A 17,413-nucleotide genomic window follows, 5' to 3' on the forward strand; every position below is an offset into this window, starting at 1 on the left:
AGGCGTGGGTTCCAATCCCACAGCTGCCAAGCGTGTAATGTTTCCTGTGTCGAAGGCAGATGCACTCATTGCCCGCAAAGGAAGCAGCACAACAAGGCGTGAGCGTCTGCTTGGTGAATGGTCGTAGAACAGTGCGTGGTGCAACGACAGCATTTGTAGGCACCTTTTGCTCTCATCATTGCTGGCGTTCGTCTCCACGAAATGCGTCCGGAGCACGCCGTTCTATAACGCGAGAGAGTGGATTTTTTACAGTTGTCGTCAGTTAACCGTGCGTGGCTGCTGCGTTCGCTGGAAAGAGCACTGCCGTCGTTATCCGGTGTGGTCTAGTGGCTAGGATACCTGGCTCTCACCCAGGAGGCCCGGGTTCGATTCCCGGTACCGGAATTGCGCGTTTTTGTTGCTCCTCTTATGCGACTTGTCTCGACTTTGCTCGACTGACGCTACGCTGACGCGTGCAGAAAGCTACGTTAAGTATGATTCACGGCAACACCTGACGGCGAGAGAGATGAAGCGTCTATCCACTTGTTATCCAGCCACATACCTGTAGTCAAGAGGCTTGGGGGACTGCAAGACATTGCCACGGAGGTGAATGCAGCTAACCACTGTAGTTAGTGTCCTGACAGCGCAGGCACGTTCATTTGCTCGTATACATGTGATGGAGACCGTGTCTGACACTGCTGTGGCGTACACCTTGGCCTAGGCTTTGCTGGGTATCGCCACTTGCATTACAGCCAGCTGCCTTCGCGGGCGCCTCCGTGGCCATGGCCGTGATCGTCTAGTGGTTAGGACATTGCGTTGTGGCCGCAATAACCCAGGTTCGAATCCTGGTCACGGCAATTTTGAAAGTTTTGCCTTGCTGCCGTTGCAATGACGAGTACTCGAAATGACAGTACTCTCTTGATTTTTTCACTCGTGTTCCGCAGGCCGCAGTTTGCACTACCACTTCATCCCCAACACGTAATGTCGCCTCCCAGAGCGCAGACGTCCGCTGCTCTCTGTAGTCGAAAAGGGCAGTTGTTTGAAGTGCGATGGATGAGCAGCCAGTCCCAGCAGAACAGGAAGCTGTGGCGTGCACTGTTTGTACAAATGCTAGGAACACTGGCGCACCAAGCAGCGCATGTAGCGTGGCCGAGCGCTTTAAGGCGCTGGTTTAAGGCACCAGTCTCTCTGTTGGCGCGGTTTCGAGTCCTGTAGCTGTCGGGGGTTTCGCTGTGATCGCGTTAACCTGCCGCTTTTTCTTCAAGTGTAACCTCCTTGAGCTCACATATGTTTGACACATGGAGCATTCTAGCTCCGCCTGACAGTTACAGCTACGATAATTTAGTGGTTACGGAAAGCCCAGGTTCGAAACCTGGTCACGGCACGAAAACGTCTCTTGACGCTGTCTCCTTAACTGCGACAGCTACAGACAAGTGGCGTCGCTACCATGCGGCGGGCACGGCTTTTTCTTGCTGTGGATGGCCTAAAGGGACGCTTCCAGTGGGAGAGCAGTGGAAATACATGCCAAGATACTTCCATTTCGAAGTGATCTTTGTAGTACAAAGGAAACGTTTTGCCGCTGCTGCTGCAACGGTAACGTGGCCGAGCGGTCTAAGGCGCTGGTTTTAGGCACCAGTCTCTTCGGAGGCGTGGGTTCGAATCCCACCGTTGCCACTTTTTACGTCTCATTTTTGTGCCGTTGCGGTGTGTTCTCGTGGGGTAGGACGCAGCTCTTGTGACGCGCGTGTTGTGTAGGTAGCGTGGCCGAGCGGTCTAAGGCGCTGGTGTCAGGCACCATTCTCTTCGGAGGCGTGGGTTCCAATCCCACAGCTGCCAAGCGTGTAATGTTTCCTGTGTCGAAGGCAGATGCACTCATTGCCCGCAAAGGAAGCAGCACAACAAGGCGTGAGCGTCTGCTTGGTGAATGGTCGTAGAACAGTGCGTGGTGCAACGACAGCATTTGTAGGCACCTTTTGCTCTCATCATTGCTGGCGTTCGTCTCCACGAAATGCGTCCGGAGCACGCCGTTCTATAACGCGAGAGAGTGGATTTTTTACAGTTGTCGTCAGTTAACCGTGCGTGGCTGCTGCGTTCGCTGGAAAGAGCACTGCCGTCGTTATCCGGTGTGGTCTAGTGGCTAGGATACCTGGCTCTCACCCAGGAGGCCCGGGTTCGATTCCCGGTACCGGAATTGCGCGTTTTTGTTGCTCCTCTTATGCGACTTGTCTCGACTGACGCTACGCTGACGCGTGCAGAAAGCTACGTTAAGTATGATTCACGGCAACACCTGACGGCGAGAGAGATGAAGCGTCTATCCACTTGTTATCCAGCCACATACCTGTAGTCAAGAGGCTTGGGGGACTGCAAGACATTGCCACGGAGGTGAATGCAGCTAACCACTGTAGTTAGTGTCCTGACAGCGCAGGCACGTTCATTTGCTCGTATACATGTGATGGAGACCGTGTCTGACACTGCTGTGGCGTACACCTTGGCCTAGGCTTTGCTGGGTATCGCCACTTGCATTACAGCCAGCTGCCTTCGCGGGCGCCTCCGTGGCCATGGCCGTGATCGTCTAGTGGTTAGGACATTGCGTTGTGGCCGCAATAACCCAGGTTCGAATCCTGGTCACGGCAATTTTGAAAGTTTTGCCTTGCTGCCGTTGCAATGACGAGTACTCGAAATGACAGTACTCTCTTGATTTTTTCACTCGTGTTCCGCAGGCCGCAGTTTGCACTACCACTTCATCCCCAACACGTAATGTCGCCTCCCAGAGCGCAGACGTCCGCTGCTCTCTGTAGTCGAAAAGGGCAGTTGTTTGAAGTGCGATGGATGAGCAGCCAGTCCCAGCAGAACAGGAAGCTGTGGCGTGCACTGTTTGTACAAATGCTAGGAACACTGGCGCACCAAGCAGCGCATGTAGCGTGGCCGAGCGCTTTAAGGCGCTGGTTTAAGGCACCAGTCTCTCTGTTGGCGCGGTTTCGAGTCCTGTAGCTGTCGGGGGTTTCGCTGTGATCGCGTTAACCTGCCGCTTTTTCTTCAAGTGTAACCTCCTTGAGCTCACATATGTTTGACACATGGAGCATTCTAGCTCCGCCTGACAGTTACAGCTACGATAATTTAGTGGTTACGGAAAGCCCAGGTTCGAAACCTGGTCACGGCACGAAAACGTCTCTTGACGCTGTCTCCTTAACTGCGACAGCTACAGACAAGTGGCGTCGCTACCATGCGGCGGGCACGGCTTTTTCTTGCTGTGGATGGCCTAAAGGGACGCTTCCAGTGGGAGAGCAGTGGAAATACATGCCAAGATACTTCCATTTCGAAGTGATCTTTGTAGTACAAAGGAAACGTTTTGCCGCTGCTGCTGCAACGGTAACGTGGCCGAGCGGTCTAAGGCGCTGGTTTTAGGCACCAGTCTCTTCGGAGGCGTGGGTTCGAATCCCACCGTTGCCACTTTTTACGTCTCATTTTTGTGCCGTTGCGGTGTGTTCTCGTGGGGTAGGACGCAGCTCTTGTGACGCGCGTGTTGTGTAGGTAGCGTGGCCGAGCGGTCTAAGGCGCTGGTGTCAGGCACCATTCTCTTCGGAGGCGTGGGTTCCAATCCCACAGCTGCCAAGCGTGTAATGTTTCCTGTGTCGAAGGCAGATGCACTCATTGCCCGCAAAGGAAGCAGCACAACAAGGCGTGAGCGTCTGCTTGGTGAATGGTCGTAGAACAGTGCGTGGTGCAACGACAGCATTTGTAGGCACCTTTTGCTCTCATCATTGCTGGCGTTCGTCTCCACGAAATGCGTCCGGAGCACGCCGTTCTATAACGCGAGAGAGTGGATTTTTTACAGTTGTCGTCAGTTAACCGTGCGTGGCTGCTGCGTTCGCTGGAAAGAGCACTGCCGTCGTTATCCGGTGTGGTCTAGTGGCTAGGATACCTGGCTCTCACCCAGGAGGCCCGGGTTCGATTCCCGGTACCGGAATTGCGCGTTTTTGTTGCTCCTCTTGTGCGACTTGTCTTGACTTTGCTCGACTGACGCTACGCTGACGCGTGCAGAAAGCTACGTTAAGTATGATTCACGGCAACACCTGACGGCGAGAGAGATGAAGCGTCTATCCACTTGTTATCCAGCCACATACCTGTAGTCAAGAGGCTTGGGGGACTGCAAGACATTGCCACGGAGGTGAATGCAGCTAACCACTGTAGTTAGTGTCCTGACAGCGCAGGCACGTTCATTTGCTCGTATACATGTGATGGAGACCGTGTCTGACACTGCTGTGGCGTACACCTTGGCCTAGGCTTTGCTGGGTATCGCCACTTGCATTACAGCCAGCTGCCTTCGCGGGCGCCTCCGTGGCCATGGCCGTGATCGTCTAGTGGTTAGGACATTGCGTTGTGGCCGCAATAACCCAGGTTCGAATCCTGGTCACGGCAATTTTGAAAGTTTTGCCTTGCTGCCGTTGCAATGACGAGTACTCGAAATGACAGTACTCTCTTGATTTTTTCACTCGTGTTCCGCAGGCCGCAGTTTGCACTACCACTTCATCCCCAACACGTAATGTCGCCTCCCAGAGCGCAGACGTCCGCTGCTCTCTGTAGTCGAAAAGGGCAGTTGTTTGAAGTGCGATGGATGAGCAGCCAGTCCCAGCAGAACAGGAAGCTGTGGCGTGCACTGTTTGTACAAATGCTAGGAACACTGGCGCACCAAGCAGCGCATGTAGCGTGGCCGAGCGCTTTAAGGCGCTGGTTTAAGGCACCAGTCTCTCTGTTGGCGCGGTTTCGAGTCCTGTAGCTGTCGGGGGTTTCGCTGTGATCGCGTTAACCTGCCGCTTTTTCTTCAAGTGTAACCTCCTTGAGCTCACATATGTTTGACACATGGAGCATTCTAGCTCCGCCTGACAGTTACAGCTACGATAATTTAGTGGTTACGGAAAGCCCAGGTTCGAAACCTGGTCACGGCACGAAAACGTCTCTTGACGCTGTCTCCTTAACTGCGACAGCTACAGACAAGTGGCGTCGCTACCATGCGGCGGGCACGGCTTTTTCTTGCTGTGGATGGCCTAAAGGGACGCTTCCAGTGGGAGAGCAGTGGAAATACATGCCAAGATACTTCCATTTCGAAGTGATCTTTGTAGTACAAAGGAAACGTTTTGCCGCTGCTGCTGCAACGGTAACGTGGCCGAGCGGTCTAAGGCGCTGGTTTTAGGCACCAGTCTCTTCGGAGGCGTGGGTTCGAATCCCACCGTTGCCACTTTTTACGTCTCATTTTTGTGCCGTTGCGGTGTGTTCTCGTGGGGTAGGACGCAGCTCTTGTGACGCGCGTGTTGTGTAGGTAGCGTGGCCGAGCGGTCTAAGGCGCTGGTGTCAGGCACCATTCTCTTCGGAGGCGTGGGTTCCAATCCCACAGCTGCCAAGCGTGTAATGTTTCCTGTGTCGAAGGCAGATGCACTCATTGCCCGCAAAGGAAGCAGCACAACAAGGCGTGAGCGTCTGCTTGGTGAATGGTCGTAGAACAGTGCGTGGTGCAACGACAGCATTTGTAGGCACCTTTTGCTCTCATCATTGCTGGCGTTCGTCTCCACGAAATGCGTCCGGAGCACGCCGTTCTATAACGCGAGAGAGTGGATTTTTTACAGTTGTCGTCAGTTAACCGTGCGTGGCTGCTGCGTTCGCTGGAAAGAGCACTGCCGTCGTTATCCGGTGTGGTCTAGTGGCTAGGATACCTGGCTCTCACCCAGGAGGCCCGGGTTCGATTCCCGGTACCGGAATTGCGCGTTTTTGTTGCTCCTCTTATGCGACTTGTCTCGACTTTGCTCGACTGACGCTACGCTGACGCGTGCAGAAAGCTACGTTAAGTATGATTCACGGCAACACCTGACGGCGAGAGAGATGAAGCGTCTATCCACTTGTTATCCAGCCACATACCTGTAGTCAAGAGGCTTGGGGGACTGCAAGACATTGCCACGGAGGTGAATGCAGCTAACCACTGTAGTTAGTGTCCTGACAGCGCAGGCACGTTCATTTGCTCGTATACATGTGATGGAGACCGTGTCTGACACTGCTGTGGCGTACACCTTGGCCTAGGCTTTGCTGGGTATCGCCACTTGCATTACAGCCAGCTGCCTTCGCGGGCGCCTCCGTGGCCATGGCCGTGATCGTCTAGTGGTTAGGACATTGCGTTGTGGCCGCAATAACCCAGGTTCGAATCCTGGTCACGGCAATTTTGAAAGTTTTGCCTTGCTGCCGTTGCAATGACGAGTACTCGAAATGACAGTACTCTCTTGATTTTTTCACTCGTGTTCCGCAGGCCGCAGTTTGCACTACCACTTCATCCCCAACACGTAATGTCGCCTCCCAGAGCGCAGACGTCCGCTGCTCTCTGTAGTCGAAAAGGGCAGTTGTTTGAAGTGCGATGGATGAGCAGCCAGTCCCAGCAGAACAGGAAGCTGTGGCGTGCACTGTTTGTACAAATGCTAGGAACACTGGCGCACCAAGCAGCGCATGTAGCGTGGCCGAGCGCTTTAAGGCGCTGGTTTAAGGCACCAGTCTCTCTGTTGGCGCGGTTTCGAGTCCTGTAGCTGTCGGGGGTTTCGCTGTGATCGCGTTAACCTGCCGCTTTTTCTTCAAGTGTAACCTCCTTGAGCTCACATATGTTTGACACATGGAGCATTCTAGCTCCGCCTGACAGTTACAGCTACGATAATTTAGTGGTTACGGAAAGCCCAGGTTCGAAACCTGGTCACGGCACGAAAACGTCTCTTGACGCTGTCTCCTTAACTGCGACAGCTACAGACAAGTGGCGTCGCTACCATGCGGCGGGCACGGCTTTTTCTTGCTGTGGATGGCCTAAAGGGACGCTTCCAGTGGGAGAGCAGTGGAAATACATGCCAAGATACTTCCATTTCGAAGTGATCTTTGTAGTACAAAGGAAACGTTTTGCCGCTGCTGCTGCAACGGTAACGTGGCCGAGCGGTCTAAGGCGCTGGTTTTAGGCACCAGTCTCTTCGGAGGCGTGGGTTCGAATCCCACCGTTGCCACTTTTTACGTCTCATTTTTGTGCCGTTGCGGTGTGTTCTCGTGGGGTAGGACGCAGCTCTTGTGACGCGCGTGTTGTGTAGGTAGCGTGGCCGAGCGGTCTAAGGCGCTGGTGTCAGGCACCATTCTCTTCGGAGGCGTGGGTTCCAATCCCACAGCTGCCAAGCGTGTAATGTTTCCTGTGTCGAAGGCAGATGCACTCATTGCCCGCAAAGGAAGCAGCACAACAAGGCGTGAGCGTCTGCTTGGTGAATGGTCGTAGAACAGTGCGTGGTGCAACGACAGCATTTGTAGGCACCTTTTGCTCTCATCATTGCTGGCGTTCGTCTCCACGAAATGCGTCCGGAGCACGCCGTTCTATAACGCGAGAGAGTGGATTTTTTACAGTTGTCGTCAGTTAACCGTGCGTGGCTGCTGCGTTCGCTGGAAAGAGCACTGCCGTCGTTATCCGGTGTGGTCTAGTGGCTAGGATACCTGGCTCTCACCCAGGAGGCCCGGGTTCGATTCCCGGTACCGGAATTGCGCGTTTTTGTTGCTCCTCTTGTGCGACTTGTCTTGACTTTGCTCGACTGACGCTACGCTGACGCGTGCAGAAAGCTACGTTAAGTATGATTCACGGCAACACCTGACGGCGAGAGAGATGAAGCGTCTATCCACTTGTTATCCAGCCACATACCTGTAGTCAAGAGGCTTGGGGGACTGCAAGACATTGCCACGGAGGTGAATGCAGCTAACCACTGTAGTTAGTGTCCTGACAGCGCAGGCACGTTCATTTGCTCGTATACATGTGATGGAGACCGTGTCTGACACTGCTGTGGCGTACACCTTGGCCTAGGCTTTGCTGGGTATCGCCACTTGCATTACAGCCAGCTGCCTTCGCGGGCGCCTCCGTGGCCATGGCCGTGATCGTCTAGTGGTTAGGACATTGCGTTGTGGCCGCAATAACCCAGGTTCGAATCCTGGTCACGGCAATTTTGAAAGTTTTGCCTTGCTGCCGTTGCAATGACGAGTACTCGAAATGACAGTACTCTCTTGATTTTTTCACTCGTGTTCCGCAGGCCGCAGTTTGCACTACCACTTCATCCCCAACACGTAATGTCGCCTCCCAGAGCGCAGACGTCCGCTGCTCTCTGTAGTCGAAAAGGGCAGTTGTTTGAAGTGCGATGGATGAGCAGCCAGTCCCAGCAGAACAGGAAGCTGTGGCGTGCACTGTTTGTACAAATGCTAGGAACACTGGCGCACCAAGCAGCGCATGTAGCGTGGCCGAGCGCTTTAAGGCGCTGGTTTAAGGCACCAGTCTCTCTGTTGGCGCGGTTTCGAGTCCTGTAGCTGTCGGGGGTTTCGCTGTGATCGCGTTAACCTGCCGCTTTTTCTTCAAGTGTAACCTCCTTGAGCTCACATATGTTTGACACATGGAGCATTCTAGCTCCGCCTGACAGTTACAGCTACGATAATTTAGTGGTTACGGAAAGCCCAGGTTCGAAACCTGGTCACGGCACGAAAACGTCTCTTGACGCTGTCTCCTTAACTGCGACAGCTACAGACAAGTGGCGTCGCTACCATGCGGCGGGCACGGCTTTTTCTTGCTGTGGATGGCCTAAAGGGACGCTTCCAGTGGGAGAGCAGTGGAAATACATGCCAAGATACTTCCATTTCGAAGTGATCTTTGTAGTACAAAGGAAACGTTTTGCCGCTGCTGCTGCAACGGTAACGTGGCCGAGCGGTCTAAGGCGCTGGTTTTAGGCACCAGTCTCTTCGGAGGCGTGGGTTCGAATCCCACCGTTGCCACTTTTTACGTCTCATTTTTGTGCCGTTGCGGTGTGTTCTCGTGGGGTAGGACGCAGCTCTTGTGACGCGCGTGTTGTGTAGGTAGCGTGGCCGAGCGGTCTAAGGCGCTGGTGTCAGGCACCATTCTCTTCGGAGGCGTGGGTTCCAATCCCACAGCTGCCAAGCGTGTAATGTTTCCTGTGTCGAAGGCAGATGCACTCATTGCCCGCAAAGGAAGCAGCACAACAAGGCGTGAGCGTCTGCTTGGTGAATGGTCGTAGAACAGTGCGTGGTGCAACGACAGCATTTGTAGGCACCTTTTGCTCTCATCATTGCTGGCGTTCGTCTCCACGAAATGCGTCCGGAGCACGCCGTTCTATAACGCGAGAGAGTGGATTTTTTACAGTTGTCGTCAGTTAACCGTGCGTGGCTGCTGCGTTCGCTGGAAAGAGCACTGCCGTCGTTATCCGGTGTGGTCTAGTGGCTAGGATACCTGGCTCTCACCCAGGAGGCCCGGGTTCGATTCCCGGTACCGGAATTGCGCGTTTTTGTTGCTCCTCTTATGCGACTTGTCTCGACTTTGCTCGACTGACGCTACGCTGACGCGTGCAGAAAGCTACGTTAAGTATGATTCACGGCAACACCTGACGGCGAGAGAGATGAAGCGTCTATCCACTTGTTATCCAGCCACATACCTGTAGTCAAGAGGCTTGGGGGACTGCAAGACATTGCCACGGAGGTGAATGCAGCTAACCACTGTAGTTAGTGTCCTGACAGCGCAGGCACGTTCATTTGCTCGTATACATGTGATGGAGACCGTGTCTGACACTGCTGTGGCGTACACCTTGGCCTAGGCTTTGCTGGGTATCGCCACTTGCATTACAGCCAGCTGCCTTCGCGGGCGCCTCCGTGGCCATGGCCGTGATCGTCTAGTGGTTAGGACATTGCGTTGTGGCCGCAATAACCCAGGTTCGAATCCTGGTCACGGCAATTTTGAAAGTTTTGCCTTGCTGCCGTTGCAATGACGAGTACTCGAAATGACAGTACTCTCTTGATTTTTTCACTCGTGTTCCGCAGGCCGCAGTTTGCACTACCACTTCATCCCCAACACGTAATGTCGCCTCCCAGAGCGCAGACGTCCGCTGCTCTCTGTAGTCGAAAAGGGCAGTTGTTTGAAGTGCGATGGATGAGCAGCCAGTCCCAGCAGAACAGGAAGCTGTGGCGTGCACTGTTTGTACAAATGCTAGGAACACTGGCGCACCAAGCAGCGCATGTAGCGTGGCCGAGCGCTTTAAGGCGCTGGTTTAAGGCACCAGTCTCTCTGTTGGCGCGGTTTCGAGTCCTGTAGCTGTCGGGGGTTTCGCTGTGATCGCGTTAACCTGCCGCTTTTTCTTCAAGTGTAACCTCCTTGAGCTCACATATGTTTGACACATGGAGCATTCTAGCTCCGCCTGACAGTTACAGCTACGATAATTTAGTGGTTACGGAAAGCCCAGGTTCGAAACCTGGTCACGGCACGAAAACGTCTCTTGACGCTGTCTCCTTAACTGCGACAGCTACAGACAAGTGGCGTCGCTACCATGCGGCGGGCACGGCTTTTTCTTGCTGTGGATGGCCTAAAGGGACGCTTCCAGTGGGAGAGCAGTGGAAATACATGCCAAGATACTTCCATTTCGAAGTGATCTTTGTAGTACAAAGGAAACGTTTTGCCGCTGCTGCTGCAACGGTAACGTGGCCGAGCGGTCTAAGGCGCTGGTTTTAGGCACCAGTCTCTTCGGAGGCGTGGGTTCGAATCCCACCGTTGCCACTTTTTACGTCTCATTTTTGTGCCGTTGCGGTGTGTTCTCGTGGGGTAGGACGCAGCTCTTGTGACGCGCGTGTTGTGTAGGTAGCGTGGCCGAGCGGTCTAAGGCGCTGGTGTCAGGCACCATTCTCTTCGGAGGCGTGGGTTCCAATCCCACAGCTGCCAAGCGTGTAATGTTTCCTGTGTCGAAGGCAGATGCACTCATTGCCCGCAAAGGAAGCAGCACAACAAGGCGTGAGCGTCTGCTTGGTGAATGGTCGTAGAACAGTGCGTGGTGCAACGACAGCATTTGTAGGCACCTTTTGCTCTCATCATTGCTGGCGTTCGTCTCCACGAAATGCGTCCGGAGCACGCCGTTCTATAACGCGAGAGAGTGGATTTTTTACAGTTGTCGTCAGTTAACCGTGCGTGGCTGCTGCGTTCGCTGGAAAGAGCACTGCCGTCGTTATCCGGTGTGGTCTAGTGGCTAGGATACCTGGCTCTCACCCAGGAGGCCCGGGTTCGATTCCCGGTACCGGAATTGCGCGTTTTTGTTGCTCCTCTTGTGCGACTTGTCTTGACTTTGCTCGACTGACGCTACGCTGACGCGTGCAGAAAGCTACGTTAAGTATGATTCACGGCAACACCTGACGGCGAGAGAGATGAAGCGTCTATCCACTTGTTATCCAGCCACATACCTGTAGTCAAGAGGCTTGGGGGACTGCAAGACATTGCCACGGAGGTGAATGCAGCTAACCACTGTAGTTAGTGTCCTGACAGCGCAGGCACGTTCATTTGCTCGTATACATGTGATGGAGACCGTGTCTGACACTGCTGTGGCGTACACCTTGGCCTAGGCTTTGCTGGGTATCGCCACTTGCATTACAGCCAGCTGCCTTCGCGGGCGCCTCCGTGGCCATGCCGTGATCGTCTAGTGGTTAGGACATTGCGTTGTGGCCGCAATAACCCAGGTTCGAATCCTGGTCACGGCAATTTTGAAAGTTTTGCCTTGCTGCCGTTGCAATGACGAGTACTCGAAATGACAGTACTCTCTTGATTTTTTCACTCGTGTTCCGCAGGCCGCAGTTTGCACTACCACTTCATCCCCAACACGTAATGTCGCCTCCCAGAGCGCAGACGTCCGCTGCTCTCTGTAGTCGAAAAGGGCAGTTGTTTGAAGTGCGATGGATGAGCAGCCAGTCCCAGCAGAACAGGAAGCTGTGGCGTGCACTGTTTGTACAAATGCTAGGAACACTGGCGCACCAAGCAGCGCATGTAGCGTGGCCGAGCGCTTTAAGGCGCTGGTTTAAGGCACCAGTCTCTCTGTTGGCGCGGTTTCGAGTCCTGTAGCTGTCGGGGGTTTCGCTGTGATCGCGTTAACCTGCCGCTTTTTCTTCAAGTGTAACCTCCTTGAGCTCACATATGTTTGACACATGGAGCATTCTAGCTCCGCCTGACAGTTACAGCTACGATAATTTAGTGGTTACGGAAAGCCCAGGTTCGAAACCTGGTCACGGCACGAAAACGTCTCTTGACGCTGTCTCCTTAACTGCGACAGCTACAGACAAGTGGCGTCGCTACCATGCGGCGGGCACGGCTTTTTCTTGCTGTGGATGGCCTAAAGGGACGCTTCCAGTGGGAGAGCAGTGGAAATACATGCCAAGATACTTCCATTTCGAAGTGATCTTTGTAGTACAAAGGAAACGTTTTGCCGCTGCTGCTGCAACGGTAACGTGGCCGAGCGGTCTAAGGCGCTGGTTTTAGGCACCAGTCTCTTCGGAGGCGTGGGTTCGAATCCCACCGTTGCCACTTTTTACGTCTCATTTTTGTGCCGTTGCGGTGTGTTCTCGTGGGGTAGGACGCAGCTCTTGTGACGCGCGTGTTTGTGTAGGTAGCGTGGCCGAGCGGTCTAAGGCGCTGGTGTCAGGCACCATTCTCTTCGGAGGCGTGGGTTCCAATCCCACAGCTGCCAAGCGTGTAATGTTTCCTGTGTCGAAGGCAGATGCACTCATTGCCCGCAAAGGAAGCAGCACAACAAGGCGTGAGCGTCTGCTTGGTGAATGGTCGTAGAACAGTGCGTGGTGCAACGACAGCATTTGTAGGCACCTTTTGCTCTCATCATTGCTGGCGTTCGTCTCCACGAAATGCGTCCGGAGCACGCCGTTCTATAACGCGAGAGAGTGGATTTTTTACAGTTGTCGTCAGTTAACCGTGCGTGGCTGCTGCGTTCGCTGGAAAGAGCACTGCCGTCGTTATCCGGTGTGGTCTAGTGGCTAGGATACCTGGCTCTCACCCAGGAGGGCCCGGGTTCGATTCCCGGTACCGGAATTGCGCGTTTTTGTTGCTCCTCTTATGCGACTTGTCTCGACTTTGCTCGACTGACGCTACGCTGACGCGTGCAGAAAGCTACGTTAAGTATGATTCACGGCAACACCTGACGGCGAGAGAGATGAAGCGTCTATCCACTTGTTATCCAGCCACATACCTGTAGTCAAGAGGCTTGGGGGACTGCAAGACATTGCCACGGAGGGTGAATGCAGCTAACCACTGTAGTTAGTGTCCTGACAGCGCAGGCACGTTCATTTGCTCGTATACATGTGATGGAGACCGTGTCTGACACTGCTGTGGCGTACACCTTGGCCTAGGCTTTGCTGGGGTATCGCCACTTGCATTACAGCCAGCTGCCTTCGCGGGCGCCTCCGTGGCCATGGCCGTGATCGTCTAGTGGTTAGGACATTGCGTTGTGGCCGCAATAACCCAGGTTCGAATCCTGGTCACGGCAATTTTGAAAGTTTTGCCTTGCTGCCGTTGCAATGACGAGTACTCGAAATGACAGTACTCTCTTGATTTTTTCACTCGTGTTCCGCAGGCCGCAGTTTGCACTACCACTTCATCCCCAACACGTAATGTCGCCTCCCAGAGCGCAGACGTCCGCTGCTCTCTGTAGTCGAAAAGGGCAGTTGTTTGAAGTGCGATGGATGAGCAGCCAGTCCCAGCAGAACAGGAAGCTGTGGCGTGCACTGTTTGTACAAATGCTAGGAACACTGGCGCACCAAGCAGCGCATGTAGCGTGGCCGAGCGCTTTAAGGCGCTGGTTTAAGGCACCAGTCTCTCTGTTGGCGCGGTTTCGAGTCCTGTAGCTGTCGGGGGTTTCGCTGTGATCGCGTTAACCTGCCGCTTTTTCTTCAAGTGTAACCTCCTTGAGCTCACATATGTTTGACACATGGAGCATTCTAGCTCCGCCTGACAGTTACAGCTACGATAATTTAGTGGTTACGGAAAGCCCAGGTTCGAAACCTGGTCACGGCACGAAAACGTCTCTTGACGCTGTCTCCTTAACTGCGACAGCTACAGACAAGTGGCGTCGCTACCATGCGGCGGGCACGGCTTTTTCTTGCTGTGGATGGCCTAAAGGGACGCTTCCAGTGGGAGAGCAGTGGAAATACATGCCAAGATACTTCCATTTCGAAGTGATCTTTGTAGTACAAAGGAAACGTTTTGCCGCTGCTGCTGCAACGGTAACGTGGCCGAGCGGTCTAAGGCGCTGGTTTTAGGCACCAGTCTCTTCGGAGGCGTGGGTTCGAATCCCACCGTTGCCACTTTTTACGTCTCATTTTTGTGCCGTTGCGGTGTGTTCTCGTGGGGTAGGACGCAGCTCTTGTGACGCGCGTGTTGTGTAGGTAGCGTGGCCGAGCGGTCTAAGGCGCTGGTGTCAGGCACCATTCTCTTCGGAGGCGTGGGTTCCAATCCCACAGCTGCCAAGCGTGTAATGTTTCCTGTGTCGAAGGCAGATGCACTCATTGCCCGCAAAGGAAGCAGCACAACAAGGCGTGAGCGTCTGCTTGGTGAATGGTCGTAGAACAGTGCGTGGTGCAACGACAGCATTTGTAGGCACCTTTTGCTCTCATCATTGCTGGCGTTCGTCTCCACGAAATGCGTCCGGAGCACGCCGTTCTATAACGCGAGAGAGTGGATTTTTTACAGTTGTCGTCAGTTAACCGTGCGTGGCTGCTGCGTTCGCTGGAAAGAGCACTGCCGTCGTTATCCGGTGTGGTCTAGTGGCTAGGATACCTGGCTCTCACCCAGGAGGCCCGGGTTCGATTCCCGGTACCGGAATTGCGCGTTTTTGTTGCTCCTCTTATGCGACTTGTCTCGACTTTGCTCGACTGACGCTACGCTGACGCGTGCAGAAAGCTACGTTAAGTATGATTCACGGCAACACCTGACGGCGAGAGAGATGAAGCGTCTATCCACTTGTTATCCAGCCACATACCTGTAGTCAAGAGGCTTGGGGGACTGCAAGACATTGCCACGGAGGTGAATGCAGCTAACCACTGTAGTTAGTGTCCTGACAGCGCAGGCACGTTCATTTGCTCGTATACATGTGATGGAGACCGTGTCTGACACTGCTGTGGCGTACACCTTGGCCTAGGCTTTGCTGGGTATCGCCACTTGCATTACAGCCAGCTGCCTTCGCGGGGCGCCTCCGTGGCCATGGCCGTGATCGTCTAGTGGTTAGGACATTGCGTTGTGGCCGCAATAACCCAGGTTCGAATCCTGGTCACGGCAATTTTGAAAGTTTTGCCTTGCTGCCGTTGCAATGACGAGTACTCGAAATGACAGTACTCTCTTGATTTTTTCACTCGTGTTCCGCAGGCCGCAGTTTGCACTACCACTTCATCCCCAACACGTAATGTCGCCTCCCAGAGCGCAGACGTCCGCTGCTCTCTGTAGTCGAAAAGGGCAGTTGTTTGAAGTGCGATGGATGAGCAGCCAGTCCCAGCAGAACAGGAAGCTGTGGCGTGCACTGTTTGTACAAATGCTAGGAACACTGGCGCACCAAGCAGCGCATGTAGCGTGGCCGAGCGCTTTAAGGCGCTGGTTTAAGGCACCAGTCTCTCTGTTGGCGCGGTTTCGAGTCCTGTAGCTGTCGGGGTTTCGCTGTGATCGCGTTAACCTGCCGCTTTTTCTTCAAGTGTAACCTCCTTGAGCTCACATATGTTTGACACATGGAGCATTCTAGCTCCGCCTGACAGTTACAGCTACGATAATTTAGTGGTTACGGAAAGCCCAGGTTCGAAACCTGGTCACGGCACGAAAACGTCTCTTGACGCTGTCTCCTTAACTGCGACAGCTACAGACAAGTGGCGTCGCTACCATGCGGCGGGCACGGCTTTTTCTTGCTGTGGATGGCCTAAAGGGACGCTTCCAGTGGGAGAGCAGTGGAAATACATGCCAAGATACTTCCATTTCGAAGTGATCTTTGTAGTACAAAGGAAACGTTTTGCCGCTGCTGCTGCAACGGTAACGTGGCCGAGCGGTCTAAGGCGCTGGTTTTAGGCACCAGTCTCTTCGGAGGCGTGGGTTCGAATCCCACCGTTGCCACTTTTTACGTCTCATTTTTGTGCCGTTGCGGTGTGTTCTCGTGGGGTAGGACGCAGCTCTTGTGACGCGCGTGTTGTGTAGGTAGCGTGGCCGAGCGGTCTAAGGCGCTGGTGTCAGGCACCATTCTCTTCGGAGGCGTGGGTTCCAATCCCACAGCTGCCAAGCGTGTAATGTTTCCTGTGTCGAAGGCAGATGCACTCATTGCCCGCAAAGGAAGCAGCACAACAAGGCGTGAGCGTCTGCTTGGTGAATGGTCGTAGAACAGTGCGTGGTGCAACGACAGCATTTGTAGGCACCTTTTGCTCTCATCATTGCTGGCGTTCGTCTCCACGAAATGCGTCCGGAGCACGCCGTTCTATAACGCGAGAGAGTGGATTTTTTACAGTTGTCGTCAGTTAACCGTGCGTGGCTGCTGCGTTCGCTGGAAAGAGCACTGCCGTCGTTATCCGGTGTGGTCTAGTGGCTAGGATACCTGGCTCTCACCCAGGAGGCCCGGGTTCGATTCCCGGTACCGGAATTGCGCGTTTTTGTTGCTCCTCTTATGCGACTTGTCTCGACTTTGCTCGACTGACGCTACGCTGACGCGTGCAGAAAGCTACGTTAAGTATGATTCACGGCAACACCTGACGGCGAGAGAGATGAAGCGTCTATCCACTTGTTATCCAGCCACATACCTGTAGTCAAGAGGCTTGGGGGACTGCAAGACATTGCCACGGAGGTGAATGCAGCTAACCACTGTAGTTAGTGTCCTGACAGCGCAGGCACGTTCATTTGCTCGTATACATGTGATGGAGACCGTGTCTGACACTGCTGTGGCGTACACCTTGGCCTAGGCTTTGCTGGGTATCGCCACTTGCATTACAGCCAGCTGCCTTCGCGGGCGCCTCCGTGGCCATGGCCGTGATCGTCTAGTGGTTAGGACATTGCGTTGTGGGCCGCAATAACCCAGGTTCGAATCCTGGTCACGGCAATTTTGAAAGTTTTGCCTTGCTGCCGTTGCAATGACGAGTACTCGAAATGACAGTACTCTCTTGATTTTTTCACTCGTGTTCCGCAGGCCGCAGTTTGCACTACCACTTTCATCCCCAACACGTAATGTCGCCTCCCAGAGCGCAGACGTCCGCTGCTCTCTGTAGTCGAAAAGGGCAGTTGTTTGAAGTGCGATGGATGAGCAGCCAGTCCCAGCAGAACAGGAAGCTGTGGCGTGCACTGTTTGTACAAATGCTAGGAACACTGGCGCACCAAGCAGCGCATGTAGCGTGGCCGAGCGCTTTAAGGCGCTGGTTTAAGGCACCAGTCTCTCTGTTGGCGCGGTTTCGAGTCCTGTAGCTGTCGGGGGTTTCGCTGTGATCGCGTTAACCTGCCGCTTTTTCTTCAAGTGTAACCTCCTTGAGCTCACATATGTTTGACACATGGAGCATTCTAGCTCCGCCTGACAGTTACAGCTACGATAATTTAGTGGTTACGGAAAGCCCAGGT

At 54.0% G+C, this 17,413-nt stretch overlaps 29 non-coding genes across 29 annotated transcripts; all 29 read left to right on the top strand.

Annotated features, from left to right (window-relative positions):
* Positions 1-312: 312 nt before the first annotated feature.
* Positions 313-384, top strand: Trnae-cuc (transfer RNA glutamic acid (anticodon CUC)). Its single transcript has one exon. It is a non-coding gene; the product is annotated as a tRNA-Glu (tRNA).
* Positions 385-764: 380 nt separating this feature from the next.
* Positions 765-836, top strand: Trnah-gug (transfer RNA histidin (anticodon GUG)). Its single transcript has one exon. It is a non-coding gene; the product is annotated as a tRNA-His (tRNA).
* Positions 837-1,571: 735 nt separating this feature from the next.
* Trnal-uag (transfer RNA leucine (anticodon UAG)) lies at positions 1,572-1,653 on the top strand. Its single transcript has one exon. It is a non-coding gene; the product is annotated as a tRNA-Leu (tRNA).
* Positions 1,654-2,098: 445 nt separating this feature from the next.
* On the top strand, positions 2,099-2,170 carry Trnae-cuc (transfer RNA glutamic acid (anticodon CUC)). The gene has a single exon. It is a non-coding gene; the product is annotated as a tRNA-Glu (tRNA).
* A 370-nt stretch (positions 2,171-2,540) lies between these two features.
* Trnah-gug (transfer RNA histidin (anticodon GUG)) lies at positions 2,541-2,612 on the top strand. Its single transcript has one exon. It is a non-coding gene; the product is annotated as a tRNA-His (tRNA).
* A 735-nt stretch (positions 2,613-3,347) lies between these two features.
* On the top strand, positions 3,348-3,429 carry Trnal-uag (transfer RNA leucine (anticodon UAG)). The gene has a single exon. It is a non-coding gene; the product is annotated as a tRNA-Leu (tRNA).
* A 445-nt stretch (positions 3,430-3,874) lies between these two features.
* Positions 3,875-3,946, top strand: Trnae-cuc (transfer RNA glutamic acid (anticodon CUC)). Its single transcript has one exon. It is a non-coding gene; the product is annotated as a tRNA-Glu (tRNA).
* Positions 3,947-4,326: 380 nt separating this feature from the next.
* On the top strand, positions 4,327-4,398 carry Trnah-gug (transfer RNA histidin (anticodon GUG)). The gene has a single exon. It is a non-coding gene; the product is annotated as a tRNA-His (tRNA).
* A 735-nt stretch (positions 4,399-5,133) lies between these two features.
* On the top strand, positions 5,134-5,215 carry Trnal-uag (transfer RNA leucine (anticodon UAG)). Its single transcript has one exon. It is a non-coding gene; the product is annotated as a tRNA-Leu (tRNA).
* Positions 5,216-5,660: 445 nt separating this feature from the next.
* On the top strand, positions 5,661-5,732 carry Trnae-cuc (transfer RNA glutamic acid (anticodon CUC)). Its single transcript has one exon. It is a non-coding gene; the product is annotated as a tRNA-Glu (tRNA).
* A 380-nt stretch (positions 5,733-6,112) lies between these two features.
* On the top strand, positions 6,113-6,184 carry Trnah-gug (transfer RNA histidin (anticodon GUG)). Its single transcript has one exon. It is a non-coding gene; the product is annotated as a tRNA-His (tRNA).
* A 735-nt stretch (positions 6,185-6,919) lies between these two features.
* On the top strand, positions 6,920-7,001 carry Trnal-uag (transfer RNA leucine (anticodon UAG)). Its single transcript has one exon. It is a non-coding gene; the product is annotated as a tRNA-Leu (tRNA).
* A 445-nt stretch (positions 7,002-7,446) lies between these two features.
* Positions 7,447-7,518, top strand: Trnae-cuc (transfer RNA glutamic acid (anticodon CUC)). The gene has a single exon. It is a non-coding gene; the product is annotated as a tRNA-Glu (tRNA).
* Positions 7,519-7,898: 380 nt separating this feature from the next.
* Positions 7,899-7,970, top strand: Trnah-gug (transfer RNA histidin (anticodon GUG)). Its single transcript has one exon. It is a non-coding gene; the product is annotated as a tRNA-His (tRNA).
* Positions 7,971-8,705: 735 nt separating this feature from the next.
* Trnal-uag (transfer RNA leucine (anticodon UAG)) lies at positions 8,706-8,787 on the top strand. Its single transcript has one exon. It is a non-coding gene; the product is annotated as a tRNA-Leu (tRNA).
* Positions 8,788-9,232: 445 nt separating this feature from the next.
* Trnae-cuc (transfer RNA glutamic acid (anticodon CUC)) lies at positions 9,233-9,304 on the top strand. The gene has a single exon. It is a non-coding gene; the product is annotated as a tRNA-Glu (tRNA).
* Positions 9,305-9,684: 380 nt separating this feature from the next.
* Trnah-gug (transfer RNA histidin (anticodon GUG)) lies at positions 9,685-9,756 on the top strand. The gene has a single exon. It is a non-coding gene; the product is annotated as a tRNA-His (tRNA).
* Positions 9,757-10,491: 735 nt separating this feature from the next.
* Positions 10,492-10,573, top strand: Trnal-uag (transfer RNA leucine (anticodon UAG)). The gene has a single exon. It is a non-coding gene; the product is annotated as a tRNA-Leu (tRNA).
* A 445-nt stretch (positions 10,574-11,018) lies between these two features.
* Trnae-cuc (transfer RNA glutamic acid (anticodon CUC)) lies at positions 11,019-11,090 on the top strand. The gene has a single exon. It is a non-coding gene; the product is annotated as a tRNA-Glu (tRNA).
* Positions 11,091-11,469: 379 nt separating this feature from the next.
* Trnah-gug (transfer RNA histidin (anticodon GUG)) lies at positions 11,470-11,541 on the top strand. The gene has a single exon. It is a non-coding gene; the product is annotated as a tRNA-His (tRNA).
* A 735-nt stretch (positions 11,542-12,276) lies between these two features.
* On the top strand, positions 12,277-12,358 carry Trnal-uag (transfer RNA leucine (anticodon UAG)). The gene has a single exon. It is a non-coding gene; the product is annotated as a tRNA-Leu (tRNA).
* A 446-nt stretch (positions 12,359-12,804) lies between these two features.
* On the top strand, positions 12,805-12,877 carry Trnae-cuc (transfer RNA glutamic acid (anticodon CUC)). The gene has a single exon. It is a non-coding gene; the product is annotated as a tRNA-Glu (tRNA).
* Positions 12,878-13,259: 382 nt separating this feature from the next.
* Trnah-gug (transfer RNA histidin (anticodon GUG)) lies at positions 13,260-13,331 on the top strand. The gene has a single exon. It is a non-coding gene; the product is annotated as a tRNA-His (tRNA).
* A 735-nt stretch (positions 13,332-14,066) lies between these two features.
* Positions 14,067-14,148, top strand: Trnal-uag (transfer RNA leucine (anticodon UAG)). The gene has a single exon. It is a non-coding gene; the product is annotated as a tRNA-Leu (tRNA).
* A 445-nt stretch (positions 14,149-14,593) lies between these two features.
* Trnae-cuc (transfer RNA glutamic acid (anticodon CUC)) lies at positions 14,594-14,665 on the top strand. The gene has a single exon. It is a non-coding gene; the product is annotated as a tRNA-Glu (tRNA).
* A 381-nt stretch (positions 14,666-15,046) lies between these two features.
* On the top strand, positions 15,047-15,118 carry Trnah-gug (transfer RNA histidin (anticodon GUG)). Its single transcript has one exon. It is a non-coding gene; the product is annotated as a tRNA-His (tRNA).
* A 734-nt stretch (positions 15,119-15,852) lies between these two features.
* Trnal-uag (transfer RNA leucine (anticodon UAG)) lies at positions 15,853-15,934 on the top strand. The gene has a single exon. It is a non-coding gene; the product is annotated as a tRNA-Leu (tRNA).
* Positions 15,935-16,379: 445 nt separating this feature from the next.
* On the top strand, positions 16,380-16,451 carry Trnae-cuc (transfer RNA glutamic acid (anticodon CUC)). The gene has a single exon. It is a non-coding gene; the product is annotated as a tRNA-Glu (tRNA).
* A 380-nt stretch (positions 16,452-16,831) lies between these two features.
* Trnah-gug (transfer RNA histidin (anticodon GUG)) lies at positions 16,832-16,904 on the top strand. The gene has a single exon. It is a non-coding gene; the product is annotated as a tRNA-His (tRNA).
* Positions 16,905-17,413: the final 509 nt, after the last annotated feature.

The sequence above is a fragment of the Schistocerca serialis genome, unplaced genomic scaffold (assembly GCF_023864345.2).
Source record: "Schistocerca serialis cubense isolate TAMUIC-IGC-003099 unplaced genomic scaffold, iqSchSeri2.2 HiC_scaffold_979, whole genome shotgun sequence".
Taxonomy (NCBI): Eukaryota; Metazoa; Arthropoda; class Insecta; order Orthoptera; family Acrididae; genus Schistocerca; species Schistocerca serialis.